The sequence below is a fragment of the Marmota monax genome, unplaced genomic scaffold, assembly GCF_021218885.2.
Source record: "Marmota monax isolate L192 unplaced genomic scaffold, Marmota_monax_Labrador192_F-V1.1 WCK01_AAM20220418_F8-fsc00141, whole genome shotgun sequence".
Classification (NCBI taxonomy): Eukaryota; Metazoa; Chordata; class Mammalia; order Rodentia; family Sciuridae; genus Marmota; species Marmota monax.
The window spans coordinates 2560279-2585019 of NW_026692981.1; positions in this window are offsets into that span (position 1 = coordinate 2560279).

Genomic DNA, 24741 nt, shown 5'->3' on the forward strand with positions numbered 1-24741 from the left:
TGTCCAGTATTGAGCACCCCGTTTTCCTCAACAGGAGAGACCCTGAATGTGGAAAATCCCTGTGCCCTGCAAATGGCTGCAGCGGAAAGCATTTTCTATTCTCCTGCATTCTTCTGGAATTTTCTCCGTGTCTTGCCTCTCTGTTTCCTGAGCTCTGAATTTGATTCCTTGGGTTTACCTTGAGCAAATGATGACCTCTCCTGGCCTCCTGTTTTCTCCTCTGTGAAATGCAGATCCCCAACCCTAGTGGAGTGTCCCCTTAAAGGCGCTTTGGTTTCTGCAGGGAGGGGGTGGCATGGCACCTACGGTCACTGATTCTGCACCACCTACACGCTCAATCTGCCCCAGCCTGGCTCCATAAGCACCTGAGTGCTTCTTAGGGTGTGTAGGTGGCTTCCGCAGTAGCAGTGTCCTTGCTGTTTTTGTCAGGACTCGGCTCCTCTACAGGGGGTCTCTGGGCTTTGGCACTTTGGTGGTGGGAAGGGAAGTTCTTGGTGGCTGGGGCTGGTCCTGCGCCTTGTAGGCTGCTCACTCACTGCCAGCATCGCTCTCCCCTCCATCCCATGTCGTGACAAACACACACGTCTCCGGACGTTGCTCGGTGTTTTCTGGGGATGCGGGTCGCTCCCCATGGAGAACCTTGCTCTACACTCCACTTCAATACTTTCCTGCAGTTTGCAGGGAGGGTGGTGCTTGAAACTGGGTTTCTGTAACTTAGCAGGTAGCCCCCAAGGTTGGAAGCAAATCCAAGACGGCAAACCCCTGTTTTCAGGTCTGAGTACAGCTGGTGACGCGGCCTGACTTGGCATTGTTTCCCACTAGGTTGCTGCTGCCTTTCTCAGAGAACAAACAGGAACTGCTTCTGCCCCTGAGCTGCCCAAGAGGAAGACCAAGGGAGCTGTTGGGTGTACCCCAGGTTGACAGCTCGAACCGTCTTGCTGGACGTGCAGCTCCCACTAACGATGCTCTGTCTTCCTGGAAAAGCTCCCTGCTCACGTGCAGCTCCTCCGCTGGTCTGTCTCCAACAAGCCGCCCACTGATTCTTCCCCTGCTCGGTGACACAGGGCCTGCACTGGGCTGGGCAGGCGGGTCTTACAGACACAATGTGATGGTTGTACTTAAGTCATAAAGCAATCAGAAGGACCCTGGCTGAAGTGACCATGAGACCAAGTGTTGCATCCATCCCAGGAGGCCAAAGGACCGAAGGATGTTGGGAAAGATTTGGTGAATTATTCTGTTTTCTGACTAAAAACGCTGGGCGTGTGTTCTGAAAAGCGTCATTCAGTGTTGATGGAAGATGGTCTTCTCTCAAAAAGGAGCCATGTGTTTAAGAATTTTAAAATATTAAGGATCCATTATTGTAATAATTTAAAATCCTCAAACAAGATGCTACTAACACAAAACCATATCCACTGAAAGCAGAACTCCTTATGAAATTAGAATTTAACTCATAGCTTCACCCTTCCAGAGAAAACTAATGTAATATTAGGAAACCAAAAAAACAAAAATAAAAACTAGAATCAAAAATGTTTCTTGGCAACCAGACAAAACTCCACAAAACATATGCATGGAAGCTGTGTGCCACTCAATTAAATGATTGATTTCTTCACCTTCACCTCAATACACATCCATTGCTTGACCATGAGTTTGGATCTGGGGAGCAGATTGCACAGGGTGAGTCCCAGGTCTCGGGTCCAGGAGAGTGTCCAGAAGGGGGCTTGTTGGTTCCCCTGGTTATTTAGAGGAGGGAGGATCATGGCTGGAAGATGGATAGACTCTATCTCAGGAGGCCTCAGAATAGGGACCCTTTCACCTGCATCTAAAGACAGGATTCTTGACAATTCTGCACCAGAAAGTAGTTGAAATAAGACAGATGGAGCCGGTTTGAGCAAAAGGAGCACACAGCACTAAGGACAGCACCTCCTACGCGGGAGTGTGCCATAGGTGTTACCTACACTATTGCTGGCGTAGAGAAGATCAAGCCCGGATTTGCGCTCCTCATATATTTTGCTTACATGCCACAAAAGCAGAGTTGCTCATAAAAAATGAAAATATTTTGTTTCTTAAATTCTTAGCACTGTTGTCTTCAGATGGTTTTCCTTTGCCAGAGCACATCATCTAAATTGTGCTGTGAAATGTGAGCTTAGTGCTCACCTGTTTATAATCACCCTGTGGTCAGTCAAATGTATATGCTCCCAGGGGAGGGGACCCAGCCTGCGTGTCTCGGCCAGTGCTTAGGTGGACAGTTCTTGGTGACTGACATCTTCCTTGTTTTAGCATCCTCTGAGCACTTGACCTTGGTCTGGCTGGGTGGACGAGATGGTCTGAGCTCAACACGCAGCATTTGAAGGCATGTCCTCACCCCTGCTCAGTAGCTCCCCTTTCAGACATCGGCGAGGGCTTTGACATAGAGCTCCGTTGTTGGGTCAGGTGTTGATGAATCAATTATGTAGGCTTCACTTCCAAAGGAATGGTTGGCTTGGTTGGTTAGTTTTTAAGAAAAATTTCTAGTCCTGGCACCGCAAGTTACTGATTCTGATTCTCAGGAATCAACTTTGGGAATTCTTTAAAAATCTTAAATAAATAAATAAAATAAAATGATGGTGTGGATGAGCTGGTGCATGAGGCTTTAAAGGTGAGGTGGCGGGCTGGGGATGTGGCTCAAGCGGTAGCGCGCTCGCCTGGCATGCGTGAGGCCCGGGTTCGATCCTCAGCACCACATACAAACGAAGATGTTGTGTCCGCCAAAAACTAAAGAATAAATATTTAAAAAAAAATAAAATAAAGGTGAGGTGGCAACTTTCTGCTCCTTGTCTCCTTTGCATCTTTGGCCCCACATGGATCCAGTGTGGCGCTGACGGCATCACCCAGTTAACAAATGGGGGTGTCAAACCAGACCCCTTTATTATTTCTGAGCGCCAGGAAGCTGTCGGGAAGTCCTGAAATAGCAAGGGGCTCCAGGATGAATCATCTCCATTTATTTTAGGCTTTCAGTTTCCACTGAGTAATTTTACAGTTCAGTGCATCTAGTTTCGGAGGAGCCAGTGGGGCTGTGACGAATTTTGGTAGGAAACTTGGTAATGAGAAGGGAACTTGGTGAGACCTGAAAGCAAACTTTTAATTTAGGAGCAAGGTCGGTGCCATAAGTTGTCCGCCATTCAAACAGACAGAGGCTGGATGTAAGTCCAAGAGACGGTGGTCCATAGTGAAAAGCTGCTGGATTTATTTTATGCCATGTCAGTACATTGCATGCTCTTACATTTACAGAAATTGAAAAACAGGAAATTGTGTAGCAGCATAGAACGTACTCCAAATATGAGTATATCTTTCTTCTACAATAATCAGGTCATTTTCAGGACACACCTAATTTCTTTCTCTGGTCCTTGATATTTTCTTCTTTATGCTGGTTTTGCCTTTTTTCTTCCACATTAATAAACCTCTTTGTTTCTTACTGAGTATTTTTTTTAAAAATCCTTCCTTTATCATCACAGAGGACCTGCTATTTATGCTTATAGTCTCTACTCTCTCATTTGTGATGACTTTGTGATTAGAATGGACCCTGCCTTGCCCTGTGCATGGAAACATGGGGAATGGTCACATATTTTAATATTCCCATTTTATTAGAAAATTGATAAAGTTACCCCTCTCAGTGATTCCTCTGGAAAATAAGTCATTAAAATGCTCATGTAATGTGATAGTGTCCTGAGATGAGAAATTAACTGAGACTCTTGACTTGGAATTAAGTCTCCTAGAAAACTGTAAGATGAGTAGAGTTTTCTTGGGGGATGACCTCCATTGGAGGCAGGTGGGTGAGCCTGTCCCTGGTGCTGACCGAGCTCCTCAGAATGCCTAGCCTCCTGGATTTGCCTTTCCCTTATTTCCCCCCATGAACACTGTCATTTTTTTCAAGATGGCAGCCATCTAAATGGAGTGGGTGTGCTTTGGAATGCATATCCAAGAATGCTCAGGGTGAATTTTGAGTCCACCTTTTCATTTGCAGAAGAGAGAACTGATTCTAAAAGAAGTTGTAGTTAGTGCACAATAGCTCACTTTTGCTTGAAGAAAATTCTGGCACTGGAGCCTGGGTCTAGGTCCTTGGCTGCTACTCCTCTTCTCAAGGACAGTTGCATTTTAAGATGGGCAAATCCAGAGGATGTATTTCTGGAAGATGAAGAAAATGACTCCAATGGTAAGAACATCAGAGATATTAGTGGCCTGGGGTGGGTGTTTAGGACAATGAGGCATTCAGAGGCCATCAAATCCATAAGGCTATCAAAGAGTAACTCTGTACCCGTTGGTTGAACCCTCTCTGTCCTCTCAATCTTCTGCTCCCTGAATGGCCCAGTGGCCACCTTTCTTTTCTCAAGTTCTATGACATAAATTTATAAAAATTGCACATATGAGATCATGCAGTGTTTGTCATTTTGTTCCTGGCTTATCTCATGTAGGAGAATGTCCTCTGGGTCCATCCATGCTTTCACAAACGATAGGACTTATTGTGTCAATCAAAACAATTTGAAAAAAAAATCAAACTCCAGAATGCTTGGAGCTGTGAGGTCCAATTCACATCAGACTGGTGTGTCTAGGTCTGGCCATTTGTCCTAGAGATTCGTACCAGCCGTCTGAATACCTTCCTCCCATTAGCCAAAGGCTATCTCTTAATTTCCAGGTAATTAAAATTGAATAAGGCAACTTTGCCTTTCCAAATTTCCTTTGTTCCTCAAAGTGTCAGTTAGTTAAAAATACATGTTCTTTGCAGAAAATTTGAAAATCAAAGAATAGTTTAAAAAATACAATAAGTAAAACCTGAAAAGCCATGACCCTCATTCCTGCCAAAGTCAGGCACTTTAACACTTTGGTAGGTTGCCTTTCTGGTTTAGTGCCATTTTTTTTTCTTTTTGTTAGTTGAAGATGAGCAGCAATGTTTTTCTTACTTATTCTCTTTTGAGAACTTTCTTCTGAATACAAAGGTAACTTGCCATTTAAGAAAAATTGGAGAATGCAGACAGGCAAAGAGAAGAAAATACATCATCTGCGAGGCGGCACCCAGAGATGGCCTGAGTGAGCCATTTCTTTCCAGTCTCTTTAACAAAAATCCCACAATTCCCCTTTTCAGTTCTTAATCATAAGTCAAGCAGTATAAAGCTAGAAAGAGTTACTGATGTTTTTCACTTGAGTAAAATAAAGACCTTTCAATCAGTTGCTGAAATCTGTTTTGATTCCAGGCAAAGCTGGATACAGGTGGCTTCTCTCTTTAAAAGAAGACATCAGCCCAGACTTTCTCCTAGAAGAGTTCACATTTGAAAGCTGGTGACAGACATTCTGAATGTGGCAAAGGTGCCTTCTAAAATGTCAAGAATAATTGTGGCTTCTTTCAGCCAGGTCTCTTTTTGTCCTCTATGGAATGCACAGGGAGGTGACAGGCAGGCTGTCGCCCTGGGTGGGACTCTGGGAGATAGGTGACAGGCAGGGTCTCTTGTAGATACGATGCCTATAGATCAAGAGCCTCCAAGATCCCTGGCCCACCACCCCAGCCATCTCCGGTGGGCACTGTTATCAGACCCCTGCTCCGATGGCCACGGGTCCTCAATGTCCCTCTGCCTGCATCTCTCCCTTCCAGCTAACAGGTCAAAGCATGTCCAGGATCACGGCCTCTCTGCTGGGCCCAGGTTAGGTTCGCTCTCTTTGAAATGTGCCTGTTGCTCAGCTGTGCCCTCAAGCCGGGGTCCACCTGTGTTTCTAACAGAATCATCTACAGCGTCTTTTCTGCTCACCGTACTCCATGGGGCTGCTCTCTCCAAGCGCATGCGGCAATTCCCATCTCTGCTACCTGTTTTGCACTGGTATTTACTAGGGTGAAATAAAGGTTAAGACACGTGGGTATTGTCCTGACATCTGCCCTTTCTCTATGGAAAATCATAGATCCTCTAAATACACTCGCCCCCTGACCTATGCTGGAGGGACATCCTGGTAAGCCCTTTGTAAATCGAGAACACTGCAAACCAGAAGTGCGTTGATTCACTTAACCTACTGAACGTCCTAGCTTAGCAACAGCCCACTGTGGAGTGTTGGCTTTTGTTTTTGTGAACACGTGACCAGCCGGGGGGCTGGGAGTCCCTGCTGCACCCCAGAGAGGATCCCAGTGTGTACTCCTGTCCAGGGGAAAGATCAAATTCATAGTATCGTTTCTACTGAGTGCATATCATTTTCCCACCTTTGTGAAACGGAATTTTAAGCTAGGGACTGTTTGTCCCCATCTTCCTAAGTTTCTGGACACTGTATTGCAGTGGGGACAAATCTCCATTCTCTCTCCACTGGGAACCACAGAGAAGTCTGCATAACCTAACCCCAACTCAGTAACAGGCAAACTTCCCATTCTCTTTCTAAAAATAAGCTCCCTGGCTTCATCCTTCCTGACATAGAAAGGAAGGGACCATCATGCACACCTCAGCAGACCCCCGGAGAGGTGTGGCTGGTTCCTCTCCTTGGCTGCAATGTCATGGTCCCTCAGCTCGTGTCCCGTCAGCAGCAGAGGTGAGCCCTCAGGAGTCAGGCTGGGAGGAGAAGCTGTCCTGAGGGTTCCCAACAGCAGGGCTGGGCTGGGGGTTGGCGGGGCAGGCTCTATTTCCACAGTGGGACCTTTTCCCACCAGTTTTCTGACAGTCCCCTCTCTTCCTCTAGGTTGGCTTTTTCTTCCTCTGGTGAAGAAAGGAATTGGTCAAGTGTCAGAGGCAGATAAAGTGAAGGGTGACGTTTCCTGACGTTGGCTGCTGGGGTCAGCACAGGAGTGACTTGGTCTGGGCCAATAGTGGATGTTCCCTTGTGCCAAGAAAGGACCGATGGGTCTTTGACGTGTGTCTCTTCTCCCCAAGAGCCAGTGACAGGAGCAGCCTTGGATTGGGATGGTGGGCCTTCAGCCGGCCTTACTGTCCATCCTTAGAATGCTTTCCTCAAGCCTGCATCCATTATTTATTGATTTTACTCTTTCGACCTATCTTTAAATCTAATTGGGCTTATAAAAATTCACCCAAGGAATTAAGGTGTGGAGGCCAGGTAGGCATGATCAGAGCGTTGTCAAACTGTCCACTGGTTCAATAACTTGACATTGGTACCTTCGTTTCTAGTTTCCCAGAGCTGTGAATTCATCGCTAAGGCCGTCTGTGACCCTGTGACCTGGATCCCCTCTTTCTTAATGACGAATTTTTTTCCCCTTGGAACACAAATGTAGGTGGTTAACAGTGATGTTAAACTTGTGTCAGTTGATGGAAATCAAAGAATTCTCCTCCACCCACTTATTGTGTAGAGATTCTCACTCATTTGGCCTGGAGAGAGGCACAAAAGGTTTGAAAGGATCGTCATCATGATAAACATACTAGTGAAGGGACATTCTTCCCCGGGCAGTGCTGGGAAGCAGCTGAAGCCTTTCAGGTCCAAGTGTGTGCAGAAACTTCCCACCACATGTTCAGGTAAACTGGCGTGTTTCAGAGGCAGTAGGCCTTGTGTTCAGATTGCCTAGGTAAGCATTAGGTACTTTTGGGTAACTTTCTGAAGGAAAACAGTGTGTGGATACTTACATCAATACTGACATGAAACATTAACAAGAAGTCATCCCCACCAAATTCTCGACAGCGGGTCTCTGGGGACAAGTGCCCAGAGAAAGCACTCATGCAGAGAAACCAAGAAGTCAAACTTCCTAGGTGATTATCCACATCCTTGTCAAATGCTAGTCCTGATGTGAATATTGCCCAGGGTTTGCCCTTTAGTGTAAGTAGTGGGTGTCATTACTGCAGTCACAGTATTCGAGGAGAATGTTCTAAGTGCCAAGGAACACTCTAGGGCATTGGTTTTCAACCCTTGTATGAGAAGGGACTGCCTTGAGCTTCACATGACATTCTGAATCAACTGATTGTGGTCTCAGGCCAGGGATCTGGATTCTTAAGACAGGTGACTATATTAGCCAATGAGACAGAGAGCCCTGGTGATGCTGTTTAACGCTTCCTAACTACTTCCCAACAACACCGTGTGAGGTAGGTATATGTTATGCCCACTTCACAGATGTAGAAGCTGCCTATGTGTGTTTGTATTATTATCTGTCTTCCTTTTATTTTTTATTAGTGCACTACCTTATACATAATATTGGGGTTTACTTTGGTAACGAGGCAACATGGAATACCGTTTGCTCTAATTCGGCTTCCATGACCGCTCCTTTCTCTCTCCTCCTCCTTCCCCTGTCCCTTCCCCACTACTGGTCTTCCTTCTCTTTATTGATACCTTTTTGAAATCAGTGCTTCACAGACAGACATGAAGGTGAGATTCAGGTACACAACAGAGAGTGGTCAATGTCATTCACCCTCTCTCTTCCTCAATACCTGTCTCTACTCCACTCTTCTGTTTTCAAAGGATTCCCCTCTTTTTTCCCCTCTCATTTTCCTCTAGCTTCTGCAAATGAGAGAAAACATTGGATTCTTGACTTTGTGGCTTATTTCACTTAACATGGCATTCTCCATTTCTACCCATTTATGAGCATATTCTTTATGACTGAGTAAAACTCCATTGTGTACCTATACCATCCCTTAACTCTATTGAAACAGAAGATGCCTGCAGAATTTATCAAGAAGAATGAAGCTGACTCTTAGTTCTCCCCTGCTACCTGCAGTCTAGGTTGGACTGGAGAGAGGGTGGCCATTGGTGAGTAAAACCAGCTCCTGGCTCTGCTCATGGGTACCATCTTTGTCTGCTCATGGGTACCATCTTTGCCTCTGCTCATGGGTACCATCTTTGCCTCTGCTCATGGATACCATCTTTGATTTTGTTTTCTCTTTTCTAGACCCGATTCTCAGCCATACTAAAACAACTCAGCCCTGAAGTTCCTTGGTTTTGTTCTGCGTGTGTTGGACTACAAATCCCTGCCTTAATACACACAGTGAGATGGCGAGAGGGGTCCACATGGGTTGCTGGTCTGTTGCCAAGTGTCTGAGGACCTAGAAACAAATTGATGCTTAGGCAAGTATCGCACTTGCCAGAGAGGTGAGCAATAGCTTAGTGGTTTTGATCAATCCCAGAGGGACAATCTGATCCAACATCATGTGTTTGAGGCGGGTGCTAGGTGGCTGTCCTGCCTTTATGGCAGCAGATCCACAGCTCTTCTCGAGAGTGCTAATACAAGGTGATTTTTATCCTTATTGATAGCAGAAATTAGCTTTCTGATTTCTTTCTGTAACAGCTTTATGGATAGATGATTCACTCACTGAAGGCTTCGCCTCTTCAGTTCATATAGTTCGGGGGCTTCTAGCATATGCGCAGGGTGGGGCAGCCCCTGCACAATCAGTTCTGTAGAGGTTTCATCATCCTGGAAAGAAACTCTTGCCCATCGCAGAGATTCCCAGCTCTCCCCTGCCCTCTGTCTCCACGGATCTGCCTCTTCCGGGCGTTTCACACAAAAGGGCTCCTTCAACAGGTGGTCTCTGCGTGCCGGTTTCCCGTGGCACACTGCTCTGGGTTCCCTCATGCCGGAGCACACGCCTGTGCCGTTTACTTAAGCACCACAGACAGTCTTGAACAGCTGCATGATGTTTTCAGTTTCATGCCGTCCCATGTAAAGAATTCTGTCTAGCTGGTCCTTGTTTAAGCTTTTTAAAAGTCTTTTTATTTTCATTCCCCCACCCAATACACATACACCATCATTTGTTTTTTGGCAAGTTCCATCATGCATATTCAGTTATCCCCACAAAATAGCACTAGCCTTGAAGTGAAAGCCTTTTTCATACTTAAAAACATGACTTATATTGTGAGAGTTGAGAAAAAAGATTTTTTAAAATATCAGAATAAACCCAGAATTATCCTTAAATATTTAATATGAAGATAGTAATTTAAACAATTTTTGTGGATTTATTCGCCATTGTCTTTTTTAAACACTTCTATGTATTTTCTTTGAGGTTGAAGCTTTGGTGAGAAACACTTCACTTCTCAGGAGGAGAGCGTTTGCAGGCTCTGTTTGCTCCAGGAGCCGTGACGGTTGGCTAAGGCAGAACAGCTCTCCCCAGTTGGAGAAGTTATGCCGATAGAACAGGTCCTCTGAACTGTTTAAAAACCACTCATCTGAATGTACTTGGAAACTGTCTACTAAAAGAGATTCCAAAGCCTTTATTTGGAGAAGGAGTATATTTTCCTTTTGTACATTCTCTGCCATTCACCGCTGACCTGTGGGCTGCCCCTCGGTGCACAGAGGGCTTAGTGACCTCCATGATTGCAAACTTCGAGTGAAGATGTGAGCTGTGTGTGCACCCTGGCTTCTTCGTCCACTCACCCATTTTGGAAGACTCTTATATCACACTCGGCTGTGCCGTGCAGGGACCTCGAGGAACCAACCATCAACACAGTGAGACGAGGGTTCCACACGAACCAGCACAGTCTCTGCATCCCTGTTGGCATCAGGGTCCTTCCTGGGCACCTGTTTGGCCAAACAGTAGATGGTAGAATGAGAAGAGAATGAAGGCCCTTCAGCCAGAGCCACATCTGACCACAGCTAAATCCAAAATCTGGCCTGTGAAGAGCAGGCCTATTAAAATGGAAATCATAGAAATGGGACAGGAAATTCCGATCATGGAGCCAGGTGAGCTCAAAAGGGCTTTCTTTAATATTATTACAGGATGTAGAGCTGTAATTAAAATAAGGAGCCAACATATTGGGTGTAGTTCTTAATTATGTTAGCATTGGAGAAGTAATTAATAGGAAAATATGCACACGGTGCAGATGATCTTACATGTGGTGATTTGCAGGACCATTTAATTCATGTTGGGCCAAAGAGTTCATGGATCCACAGAAGACTAAATGGTATTGCTTGGTATAAAATCTAATTGGGCAGTTTAAAATTTATGATCTCCAGTACGGAATGCTTCTAGGAAATAAAAGCGAAGTGTTCTGTTACATCAAGATCATTTTCTCAGATATCTGGTGTATCCTTCATCTTTAGAGTGACTTTCCTGTGCTCCCCGTATTTCCCTTCAAAATAGAATGCAGGGAATAAATGAACCACTGCATTTTTTTTTTAGATCCATAGTTAATGGTTAGGTTTTGTATATATTCAGAAGTAAAAAAAAAAGAGTAGCATTTTGGTATGAATTCTTCAAAAAGAGTAGCATTTTTGGTATGAATTCTTCAAAATGGCAGTTTTATTTATTTTGAACCAGGGAAGGTGTACAATGAGAAATCTTTTTTCATAGCCTGTCACACCGTCGTCTTTGGACAATAATTGATTCTGCTCACTGTTTTCTTGATTAATAGTCTACATTTAAGAAAAGTGATATAATTGGAGTTTGGACTAAATAGCAATGTTGATTGAGGGTTTGATTTTGGTGCACGTTTTGTTTTGTTATACACCAGTAACCATTGCAAAAATATTCCCCTGGCAGAAATAGCACTAAATCTCAAGCAGCACACACATGCAATTTGTGTCAACGGCCTCACTCTAGATGCCGCGCTAAGACAACATCGCCCTAAGTGCTCTGGGCAATCATCCTGAGCTAGAAGGGCTCTGCTAACCACACTGTGAAATGAGCTGGTTCAAAACGAGCAGGCTGGAAGAAGAGATGATTTAGTTTCATGATGCACTCGGAACCCAGGGTATATTCAAAATCCGCCATGGACTGCTGGTATTATTAGAAGCACACAGCTCCCTGGGATGAACCTGCAGTCTTGCAGTTTTACAAATAAGCCTGCTGGGAGTGGGTGGCCATTAGTAGCCCAGTGGTGCTAGGACGCTTCTCAGCTGGGGGTCACTGCCCATGCTGTTTCTCCAAGGCAGTGCACAGGTACCCAGAGCAGGGAAGGGGGGCAGCTTCGTCTCCTTCAGACAGGATCGATGAAAGAAAGAGTTGGGGAATGCATTTTGCTGCATCTCCCACTGTGGGCCTCCTGAGGGACAGGGGGCCCCCTTCCCCTCTATCACAACTGCAGCCTCCTGTAATTCTCTGGTGATTGACCTGATCTTGGCTCTTCCACTCCCTTTTCAAAGAAAAGAACAGTCTGAATCCATCTCTTCTTCTTCTTCTTTTTTTTTTTTTCTTTTGGTGCTGGGCTTTGAACGCTGGGCCTCACACGTTGATTTATACGCACACTCTGCCGCTGACTGCCACAATCCAGCCCTCCAGCATTTATGTCTGAGTGTGCTTTCTTTGTCTCTATTGCATTAGGTTGAAATTGGGGTGGAGTTTTAGAAAGCCAGGAAACTTACGGTGTGGTTGTCTAAGAAGCACCAGGGGATGGGCATGTGGCTCAAGCGGTAGCGCGCTTGCCTGGATCCTCGGCACCACATAAAAATAAAATAAAGACGTTGTGTCCACCGAAAACTGAAAAATAGATATTAAAAAAATTCTCTCTCTCTTAAAAAAAAGAAGCACCGATGCTGTATGTTTCTATGTCCACACACAGAACTCCACTGTGTGGACGGGAGAGCAGACTGCGAGTCCTGAGCTTGCCATCGAGGTTTGGAATAGAGGACAGAAGCCGTCTCTTCTCTTCCTGTCCTCGGCCACCACAGGGTCTGGTTGATTCCAGGGCAGGGGTGCTCACTGTGGTGGTTCTCACAAAATGACCCGCCCCAGTGAGCAGATTGATCAGAAGCACCTGCGCCCCCCCAGCTGGGGGTGCTCCTCAGTGTCACGCAGGCATCCTGAAGTCTCTATGTTCCTGCCAGATCATGGTGGCGGGGAGAGGATTGATTCTAGGTTGGGTGCTGGTTAGGGTCACTCTTTGTACCACGGTAGTGGAAATAGGCCCTGGCTTTAATTCGTCGATCCTCCATGTTCACGGCACACCTGTCAGTTCCTGGGCTGCCTGTTGACCCAGGCGACATGTCCCTGACCGGGAGCCTGCTGCCTGAATGTGCAGCATGAGATGGATAAAGGACAAAGCTGTAGGAAGGAGGGAAACCACCCCTCGCTGAGAGGGAACACGAGCAGGTGGCCCAGGCGTAGCCCGTGGGAGGGACAGACCGTGCGCTCACCGACGCTGCCGTGCTGTGGAAGAGGACGGCAGTCTCAGCAGAAATGGGACCGCGTGTTCTGAAAGTTACAGCCCCTGCTGAGGAGAGCCTCCCCGTGCGCTCCGGGGGGCACGGCGTGGTTTCTTTGCACCCCTGTGTTTGGCCATCGACGTGGTCTTTACAGATCCTCACCGCTGGCTGGACACAGAACAGACCTCTTTCAAATGTGTGGCCGTTTCAAATAGCCCTTCTAGAACACGCACGCTTAAGACCGCTATCTCACTCCCAGAGGGGCTGCGGGATGGCAGGAAAACCTGACGCTCAGGTACATGGGGGTCTGGGGGCTGGCCCAGCCTCTGGCCAGTAAACCCTCGGCACCTGCTCACCTGCAAGGCAGCCTCACGTGGGAAGGCCTTCGTTGACTACCCCAGGCTTCTCGGCTTCACCAAGGGAGAGCCAGGCTACTGTTAGAACAAACAGGACCGAGGGTCAGGTAAGAGGCCCAACCCAGGGAAGACGGGGGGGAGGCAAAACTGACACCCACACAGAGGGGAGCCGGGGTCCTCCAGAGGGAGGGGGACACCGGTGGATTCGAGGCTTTCTGCCGATGTCTGCCCCAGGCACTAGTAGAGTTCTTGGGGACTGCCGTCCACGTGGTGACTGCAGGTATTTCTACAGGGAAATGAAGGGGCTGGTCCGTGCTTCTTGAGGGACACTTTCTATCTTATCCATGGTCTCTGGTGAAGTATGTCCCCCAGCATTGGAGTTGGACGGTTAGAGGCTCCTACCTGGCCTAGTGTCCCCGTGACTACACCAAGGGGGCTGTCTCCATCACAGAGCTCTGTCCTGAGAAGTCACTTTGGGTAAGCTGCAAAAACCGTCTACTCCTCTGTGCTGAGAGGTGGCGACAACACTCCTTTGCGGTTCCCTGTGAACCACGAGCCCCTTTTGACCTTGGTCTCTCCCTCCTGCAGCATCTCTGCTTGGCTCCGTGACACATTCTGAGTCTGGTCCAAACCCATCAGCCGTCCACGCGGTGCAAAGAAGGCTGGCGGCCATGGCTTTGTTATGTCATCCTTGAGATTTTCATCTTGTGGCATAAATGTGTGGACTAGATAACACCGACCTGTGATGTATTTGTAACCGGTACTGTGTGTTGGGGTAAACCGGAGTGATCTGATCTTCAATGGGCTTTGATTTCAGAAGTTAATTTACTTTATATTGTGTATTCTTATGTTATGAAAACAAAACCCCACAATTATTGGATTTGTACAAAATTTCTAAAGTTGAATTTGCATGTGATTTCTGCTCAAAAAATTGAATGATGAATTCGAGCTTGTATCTGTGAATGTCAACATCTCCTATCAGGTTTTTATTTTAAAATGACTAATGAAACTTTTGATGAAGATTCGTTAATGATGATATTTTTGAATTCATAGGTTATATATGGGAAATTTTTTGATGAGTAGGTTCTTAGATTCAAGGTGAGTTTCACAAACATTCAAAACATCTAGCTCCGCGCAACATGGAAACCCTCCATAACTCTCCCTATTTTACTCAGGACTGAGAGGATGAAGTTTCTTGTGATGATGTGAATGGATTTTGAATTTTATCATAGGAATCTTATGACAAGGATTTTTATCAAGGAATTTTATAACCAAGATCAGTCTTGACTTGTAAAAGACCCATGTCATTATGGGAAGAGTCACCTGGCCTGATTTCCATGTCACCAAAGGGTCACATTGGTTGGGAAAGGGAGCACTTCAATGCATGAAAATCATGTTTGGCGGCTCGCAGGGCCCACGGGGTCGCAGGGACGGGTCCTTCCTGGCCTGCACGGGCGCCTGCCCGTCTCGCAGCCTCTGGCCTTGAGGGCCTTTCCTCAGCCACCGGGAAAGCTGACTCCCTGTGCCCCTTGCTCACAGGCAGCAGGCGTCCTCCGCTGACTGCAGGGTGGTCCTCGTGGCTCTGCCGGGGTCTGAACTGCAGTGTCCCTCCAAGAGTCACGTTGGAACTCCATCCCCAGCGCAGCAACATGAGAAGTGTGGCTTCCCACAGAAGGGCTCCCTGTTGGAGGGAGGCCCTCTGCCTTCCACTCTTCCTGCTGTGAGACTCCACAGCCCTCCTCCTGTACTGAGGGTGCAGCCACCAGGGTCACCTTCATGGTAGGCGGCAGCCCTCCACAGACACCAGTCCTGCCAGTGGACTTCCCAGACTCCTGAACCCCAGACATAACTTCATGCTCGTCACAGATCATCCAGTCTCAGGTGGTTTGTTACAGCAGCACAGATGGGCTTGGCCAGAGCGAGACCAACGTGGGGTGGGCTGTGTGCGTGCCCCCTGTGGCAAAGGCCCTCGCACCATCTTTCTGCACTTGAAATGTCTTCAGAAGGGCTGCAGATGGGCTGCTGCTCCTGGCAGAAGACTGGCATGGGCTCCCTGCCCTCCAGCCCTGGCTGGCAGCCCCGAGAGCTGAGGGAATCTGACTGGGCTCCATTTCCGCCCTCCATTATCTCATGGGAGAGAGAGCACTTGGGATGCTTGAGGTGCTTGAAGTCAGGCTCCCAGACCCTGGCAGGATCTGCCAACCCCTGACACCTGAGACGGACGATGTAGGCAGTAGGTGACATTCTCTAACACTCTGAATCCCATTCTCTTACGCTCCAGATTTTAAATACTAGTTGTAAAGTGCTCAGTCTGCTGAAGAGTTATGACCTGAAGTTTGAAAAGACACGAAACCAATAATGAAAAGAGCTTTCATTCTGTGTGGCAACTTGGACGCATCTCAGATCTATCAGACGGGGAGAGACATTTACCAAAATGAAAGCTGCAATATAATCACAATTTATTTTTATTATTTTTATCTGCGTTTCTGGTAATTTTCCACACCTAACATAAACATTTGATTGTTTACCAGTTCACTTCATTAAGCATGTCTATTAATTTTCTTTTCTCTGTTTAGTGAGTATAAACTTTACTCCTGATTTTTTCCTCTCTTGAAGATTCTTCAAGTGCTCTTCTAATAAATTAAAATATTATGACATTGAATAATCTATTTTTAAATGTATGATATTTTGTTTATAAACATGTTTGTTTTTCAATTAAGGACTTTAATGTTATATTTTTATCGAAATGATAATGAGTGATTTTTCGGGGAAAATTAGTTTTCATCAACAAAGCAGAACTTACCAGAACAAAAGCCATCTGTGAGCTGGTGGCCACGATGCTCCTGCTATGACATGTTACACCATTGTAAGGATGTATGGGGAAAATTGATCCATCCTCCTTACAAACTAGAAATCTTTCAAGTATCTGCTTGGAGCTATTTGTCCTGCATCTGCAATGGGTCTTGCCAAATCAGCTGTCCTCACAGAGTACTTGCTGAGCAGAACATCGTAGTTCATAAACTTTGCTTATTTCTTTATACTGGAAGAAATCTGATACTCTTTTGTCAAGTTGATCACTTTTTCTCTGTTGCTTCTTGATTTGGAAAAGGGAAATTTAGATTTCTATTTGTCCGTATTCACAGTATAGTCTTAAATGAAATGATTCCGACAGGAAGCATATATACAATATTGGCAATTCTGAAGAGAATCTACAAATGAACAAGAGGAACGTGTAAGAAAATAATTGGTGCAGTTGAGTCACAGATGATTTTTATTCTTTTTCTTTGGGCTCTCCGGGATTTTCCATACTTTCTACCATAAACTTCAATTATTTGATAACCAAAAACAATTACAAAACAAAAGTACTCCAGCATTTGACAATAATTTGCTTATTTTTTGGTCAAGCTCTAATAAAAGTAACTACAAATGTAGCAGGAGATAAAACCTCACAAACGATGCTAGAGAGAGCGGAGAGCATCTCAAGTCTTGCCTGTACACCGTAAGCAATATGCAGTGGGCCTTGTTTTCAAACACATCTAAGAGTTTCCAATTTCTACCGCCACTGGCTTATCTCTTTACAGAATTTGGGTCAACAGGTCGAACATAACCTTAAGTAAGAATTTTATGAACTTCTACTTTTAATCAATCACCCATTCTTTGTGGAACAGTAAGTATACCGTTTGGATTGAAAGAAGGTAAGACTCATCTTTAAACAGACTTCCCAAAACATTCTCGCCCCCGTGGGCTTTTTGCTCTGTGTTGCCATTGTTTGAATCTCTATCTCCCCGAGAGCTGATTTAGGCTCAAATCTTTGTTTTCAACCAAGATTTTATCTACCATTTTATCCACGACTTGGCTTTGGCAAGATTTCCCCAGCCCCCAAATCACGCCATCCTCAGACAGTGGGAAGGAGCCCCAGCGCCTCCTCTCCTCCAAGGGTGCCCTGTGCAGCCCGGGTTCCCAGGGCAGTGCCTCTGGAGGCCCACCTGCCTCCAAGGGCGGGGGGCTTCAAAGCCGGCCCAGGGCACGGTGGCATCCTGTTCTCAAAGTGGAGCCCGGGGAAGTTTCTGGGCACAAGGAGAGGGTGATGAATGCGGAAAGTCACTCTCTGCCAAGGGACCCTATGAGCAGTGTCCCTTTGGAAGTCAGATCTTGTGTGACTCTCCGCAGAAACCTAGTTGCTCAATACGTCTACTTAGGTTCGCAGCTGTTTGGGTCACTGACTCCGCTCCGAGGACTTCTGGAGAGGTCCTGTGGTGTACAGAGGGAGCGACCTCGGTTCTCACCGGGCTCTGCCAGCTGATCATAGTAGGTCACTTAATTCTCCGAGCTTCGGTTTTCTCATTTGAGAAACAGGAATCACACTCATCTCCTAGGGTCGTGGTGATGGTCAGAGAGAATGCAGGCAGAACACCCCCTGTTGAGCTTGGCGCCCTCAAAGGGCAGAGAGAAGGACAAGAAGATGGTGGTCGTAGTGACCGTCCTGGTGAGTAAGACGATGACGGCCTCTTTTCCAGGCCCTGGGCTTTGTGTGGGGGCCCTCTGCACCAAGTGCTCAGGTCCTTATGTGTCAGGGTCCTCACCCTGGGCTTTCCCCTCTGTGGCCCCAAGAGACAGGACGTGGTGGCCTCTGGAGCCCCCTCCTGCCTCCTTGGACTTGCAGTCACTAGAGGCCCTGTGTCCAGGAAAGACATGGACAGGAGACAAGGACGTGCCACAAGGGTTCCTGCCCAGAACTGTGGCTCTTCTGGGGAGTCAATGGGGACCGACGACTGAAACCGACACACTCGCTGTGCTCACAGTTCTGGGGCCGAGCAGGCTTTTTGCTTCTGTGTGAACCAGCCAGGGGCCACGCCGACTCCCCTAAGTTTTCTGATTTCTGAAGCCATTTCCCATTTCCTAAGCCAGGAAACCAGCAGAGACAGCAGCTATTTGCTCTAGGCCTGTTAGCCAGGTCAACAAGGACCCCTGGAGAACCACACACACATCAGCAGGACACCGCAGGCCAGGTCACTATGTCACAGATTCTGTCCAACTCTACTGGCCCCTGCCTTGCCAGATCCCCTCAGGAGGACCCTGCCCAGGCTCCACTGTGAATGCCCTCCCCTGACTCTCTGTGAAGAGCATGTGAGACTGTATAATTTAGGTGGAGATTTGGAGGCAGGGCTGAGTATTAAACTGGAAATTCTGAAGAGGATGAAAATGAAGAAACAAGAAGGCAGTTGATGGCTCAAGTGTCAGAACAGGAAGGAATTTGGTAAAAGAAACAGGTTGACACAAATACAGGAAGGTACAGTACCTGCTGCACAGATCCTCATGGTGCCAGAGTGGTTGCAAAGGCTGGGTGTGGTTTGTGCCCAGAGGCTCCCTCTTATCAGCATGGTCCCAGTGTGGTGGTGTGATCTTTCCGAGATAGGGCCCAATAGGAGGTTGATGGGTCCTTGGGGTGCTGCCCTAGGAAGGAATTGATGCAGTTCCTACAGAATCTGGTTTGTTCTTGTGAGAGGGCTGTCATAACAGGGCAAGCCTGGCCCCTCCCTGGTTTCTCTTTCTGGCTTCCAGTCTTGCCATGAGATCTCTCCCTCTCACAGGAGTCCCACGTCATGCCATCTGCCCTGTGTGACACAGCCAAGAGGCTGCAGTGGATTCCCTTTACTTTGATCAAACCCTCCCCATAGATGGTGATCCAAATAGCCCTTGCAGACCCACTGTGCGTGCTTGTGCTGGGCTCTTTCTCTTGGGTTCTCTGGGTGCGTTCTGCAGCTGCAGGAGGTAGGCATGATTGGCATTTTTCTGAAATATTGTCTTGAAGTGTTTTCTTGCACAATTGCTAAGATTCGCTGCCAGGAACTGGACGTGATGTTTTATTCTCTTGAAAGCGTTTTTCTCATGTGATGTGGTCTCAGGCTCCACGTCAGGCCTGGACTTGCTCCACGGAGCAGCAAATGGCAGGACTGAACCAGGACCGACGGTGGCGCACTTGACAATTTACTTTAAAATAATGATCTCAGACCCTGAAGGGAAATGGTCTCAGCTATAAACAATTTTGCTTGGTGAAGGCCAAGGACAAGATAATGTTTATTCAGTTACTCTTGGTCCTCCTGAGTGGGAAGATAGATGAGCAAGAGAAAGCAAAGAGAGGTTTAGACAGGTCAGCATCCCCAAGGTCCCGGCAAAACCGCTTTCTTCTTCTTTTTTTCTCATATCTCCAGCCGTCCTTAAATAAGTAAGTCCATTCAGTCAGGCTGCTCTAGCTAGTTAGTGCTTGGATGAAATTCAGTGAAAAGTGAGTCACGTTGACAGCGTCTGATACAGAAATTTGGCTAGACTAATGGGTACCTCCATGTGGCCTCTTTGGGGGGTGGCCTAATATTTCTCTTTTTCTGTTCTAATAGAAGATTAATGTTACACAGTTTGCACTTCACCCCAAAGTGTGTGTGTGTGTGTGTGTGTGTGTGTGTAAGTGTGAGAGAAAACGGTTTTTCCTTTCATAAACAGGGTGTTAACCACACTGTGCGTGTGGAAAGCAGCTCTTTGGAAACGCAAATAGATAAGCATTTTAAGTCTGTTTTTTTTTTTTTCAGAGAATCCTGTTCATTTGGCTACTATTATGGTTTTGATATTGTTTCAATGTGTCTCCCAGATTCCTGTGTTGAAATTTAAATCCATGGTGAGGTAGTAGTGTTGAGAGGTGGGGGCCTGGTAGGTGGAAGGATTAGGTTAGTTCATGGGAGGGGAGCAGCTAATTGAATGCTGGTGGCTTTCTAACAAGGGACAGAGACCAAAGGACACACACACACAGACACACACACACACATACTCACACACCCTGCTCCCCAACTCTCACCATGATTGCCTGCACCTCCTGGGGCTCTGCCAGCCAGAGGACATGTCCAGACACAGCCCCCGTGGCCTTGGGTCTCCAGAGGGACTGTGAGCCCCCCAGCCTCTCTTCTTTGTTTGGTGCCCAGTCTTGGTGTCCACCTCTGAGACTGCAGTTTGGGACCTATGTTTTGGGCTTTGGTTGTGCTGTGTGTGAATTATGAACCTGCCTGGAAGTTGTCCCACAGAGTCCCCTCAAAGCACACACTCTGTGACCCCCAATGCATGTGGCATGGTCAGCAATTGATATTAAAATGCTGGATTAAACAAAGGTGAACAGTTGTCTTCTTTGCAAAATTAAATATCTTTATGTTGATTTGCACTTTAGGTCTCCAAAGGCAGGTGGTTATTTATAGCTTTTCTGTACCTTATGCCTTAATAACCCGTCTTCTGCTCCCTGTGCAGGATTTCCATAAACGTCATTATTGTCCCTGAGTCACTTCTATAGGAAATGCTGCTTTACAACAAAGTCAACTGAATAATTTTAGTTTGAGTTGCTAAATTTTGGAGGAGAAACAGTTTTTTTTTTTTCTTGAGCATTTGAACAAATACTTGGTGTCTTTTTATTTACCTTGCCTTGTGGCTTAGCTGTTGTATTTTGCTACTGAGAGGCAGGCAGGTTGCTGCCTTTGTAAGGAATTAGGACAAGCATCCTCCAGCTGGAGGGTGCGGGTTATTTCCTGTTGACCGATCTTGGTAGAGGGAGAGAAGAGCACCATGTTTTCTATCCAATGATTTTTTTTCTATTAAAAATCACTTTATTGAGGAGCTGGGGGTGTGGCTCAGTGGTAGAGCGCTCGCCTTGCATGTGCAAGGTCCTGGGTTTGATCCTCAGCACCACATAAAAATCACTTTATTGAACTATGTTTGCTTATAAAAACTTTATTAATATAAATGTTTAACAAGTGGACAAAACACAGATTATGACATAAAACCCAGAAACTCTAAAGGTAAGTAGTTTTTATTTAAAAACATCAAAATCTACTAAAACTCACTCTAATTTTGACTTCTGAGCTTGGGGATGGTATACACTATTTTCTCTGGATCTTTCCAGATCCATATGTATTTGCTGTATTAATGATTGACAACAGGATGGAAAGGCTGACTTTGTATGTATCTTGCCTGTATCTGTCTCTCACGGTTGGAAACAGCCTATTAGCCTAGAGAAGACAATAAGCAAATCCTGAGAGTATTATGAACATATGAGCAAATCTGAAAACTTGGATAATTAGGTGTTTTTAAAAATAAATGAACATATTATTAAAACTACCTTAAGGAATTGAAAAAATCTGAATTGAAACAATTGTAGGTAAAGAGATTAATTTGCTAGTAAAATATTTCCCCCTTTAAAAAAAAGTCTTGGTCGAGGTTTTATAACTGAATTTTACTGGAACTTTTAAAAATTAATATTGCCTATTTTGGAAAGGGGTAAAAAGTGAAGAGATATCCACCTTATTTTATTAGGTTAGTATAAATTTGCTAACATAATTAAGAAAATATACGAAAATAAAATTAGACTCCAATTTTACTTATGAACATAGATGCAAAGATCCTAAATGAAATACTAGCAATAAGATAGAGAAATTTAAAAGAAATGAATGAACAAAAAGTTAATAAAATTTATTTTTGGGACATAAACCTGATTCACATTCACAAAAATTTATTAATGTAATCCACCACATGAACAGATGAAAGAAAAAAATCATAATTTCTTATAGAGGTAGAATAGCATCAATCAATAAAATTCAGCATACTTATGATAAAGTCTTTTACCAGTTAGGATTAGAAGAGGATGTTCAGAACACTATGGTGTGGTATTTAATGGAAAATCTTTAGAAGCACTGCTGTTAGGTTCAGGAATACAAGTTTTCTACCATAATATTATGTGACGGCATGATGGCCATCAAAACTACATTAATATTTTGTCTTCAGAAAAAAATAGGACAGGTGGAGAAGAGAAACTGGACCCATGCCTACAGGGGACCCCAGTCCTTTCAACAAATGGCTTTGAGCTATTTGATTTCACATAATGGAAAACAAAACAAAACATTTGAAACTTTAGAATAAAAGACAGTAAACTATTATGAGCATAGGATAAGAAAGGAGTCTTCAACCTGATGCCTTAAGAATATGTAATGAAAGAAAAAAGTTCATAAAATTCAGGTTCCAAATATACATTAGCATAATATACTTAAATGGCCAAACATCCAAAAATATATGACTACTTTAGAAAACTATATTAACATGCAATATAAAATATTATATTTTATGTAAATTATATATATTATATGTAAAATTTAATTCATATATTAATACATTTTACCAAAGTTACCAAAGTCCAAAATATACACTAAATATCTTAATATACATTAAAATCATGAACGTTCAAAATCTTAGGACACATACAGTAAATTTATTTATGATCACAATAAGGGAGGATTTCTTGAACTAGAAAGAAGTTATAGAGAAACATAATATATTGATACTCTAATATTTATAAAATTTCCAAGTATATATGAGATAATTTATTTTACATTAATGTCCTAAGCATTCAAAATGTTAGAATAAAATAGATTGAGTCTATTTGTAGTGAGTGGAAAGGATTTTATAAATCACATACAATAAGGAGTTATACAGAAAGATATAATTTTGCATGTTTTATAAAATTTAAAAAGTTTGGCTCAAAAAATAGACCACTCAGCTAAAAGATGAGCAACAGATCAATAATCTCTAGCCACAAAAGTATACCCACATGTGCAAAGCCCAGAAGAAAAATAAACAGCTCAGTAAAGAAATTGACGGAATATGTGGGCAGGTACCCTTCACGGTGTGTGGGGGGGAATATGTGGGCAGGTACCCTTCACGGTGGGGGGAGGGGGGCACGGTCATGAGGAAGGTGTGCCTCGCCATCACCCAGGAAGTCAGGCGAAGGACACTGTAGAAAACCGCGAGCTGTGGAAATGGGGAGTCAGCGCTCGGGCAGGGCCGGCACGGTGGGCGCAGGAATGAGCAGGACTGCAGCGTCCCTCAGAGTTGGCACACTCAGCCAGGGCCTGGCAGTGGCCTTCTGGATGTGTCCTGGGAATCTAAGGGACACACTTGTGCAAGTGACAGGATTGTTTGCATGAGGGGGTGAGGGGAAAACGCTTAATGATAAGAATAAAATGGAAAATAAGTGATCTATTGATGACAGACTATAGCCATTAAATTGAATGAATCATATGAATATATGGATAGGTTTTAAAACACTTAAGTTCTAGTAAAAACAAATGCCAACTGTAGAAAGTTAATGAGTGATAACATGTGTGTAGACTAAAAGATCCCCTAGATACTGGATGTATTTATAATTGTTTTCAAATGCATACTGATGGCAAATACAACATGTACCCACTAAAGATACGCACAAGGGTGACGGAGGCTGGGGATCAAGGGGGCCGCAGAATTGGAGAAGAGTCCCAGCTTCTCTGTGGTATTTGAAATCCTTAACAAAGGCAAAGTTCTGAATCAAACCTGATAGAAAGCTAGTCTTAACTCTGAGTGGTGGCTACACATGCTTGCATTAGCTTTGACAATATTCTGGAAGAGAGATTAAAAAGTTAAAAAGAGATGTTCACATATATGCACAATTACAGAGCTGACTGACCCTATTCTTTAAATCTCCCCGTTCTGCCTCCCCAGCGTCCCTCAGGGGTTTAGCTCACAGGGGCATCTAGGTCTTGAAAACCAGGGCTGCAGTGATCACTAACTCGGAATTGTTGACTACATTTGCACACCCGACACGTCTGGTTCCCAGCGTGATGGTCCAGCTATCTTCCGAAGGCCCTCCCTTTCTTGAGCCCTCTTGTACATTTTCCATACAATCTGGGACTACAATTTTAGAAATATATTTCAAAAGGGAATTAGATGTTTGAGACAGAAATACAAATTTTTCTTTTTATAGAAGTACATTTCAAAGGAACTGTAAAAGTCTTGCTTCGAGTGACTCAAAACAGAGTTAGAAAATATGGCTTGGGTGTTGTGAAAAGGAAAGGGATTTTTATTGATAGCTCAAGGTAGTTGTTCAAATTTCCTCTGAGGCCAGAGAATGACATATCATAACTGTAAGAGATTTAACATGTATGAGGTGGTTTCCAAGTGTGCAGTTTTGAAGTGTAATGGTCCAGTATTGGCTCCCCGCCCCGCCCCGGAAGTAATCTACAAAATTACAGAGCCTGAACCGTTCTACTTCCTAATGCCAGAGGGTACAACAAGGCTATGGCCAACAGTTTCAGGAGAGAAAGGGCCCCCCCTTCTCAAGAGCCAGGACTCTTCCAATCCTGAATAAATAAATGAGGGCCTTTCTCTTTGCCACTTTTATTCTAATAGCATGACCAGTGGATTTCTGAAGGTCGATTTCTATTTCCCTCTCATTTATTTCAGTCACCTTTTATAGATTATTCAGTGTGTGCAAATCACTGTGTCTTACAGTGGTAAGAACTCACATTCTGCATT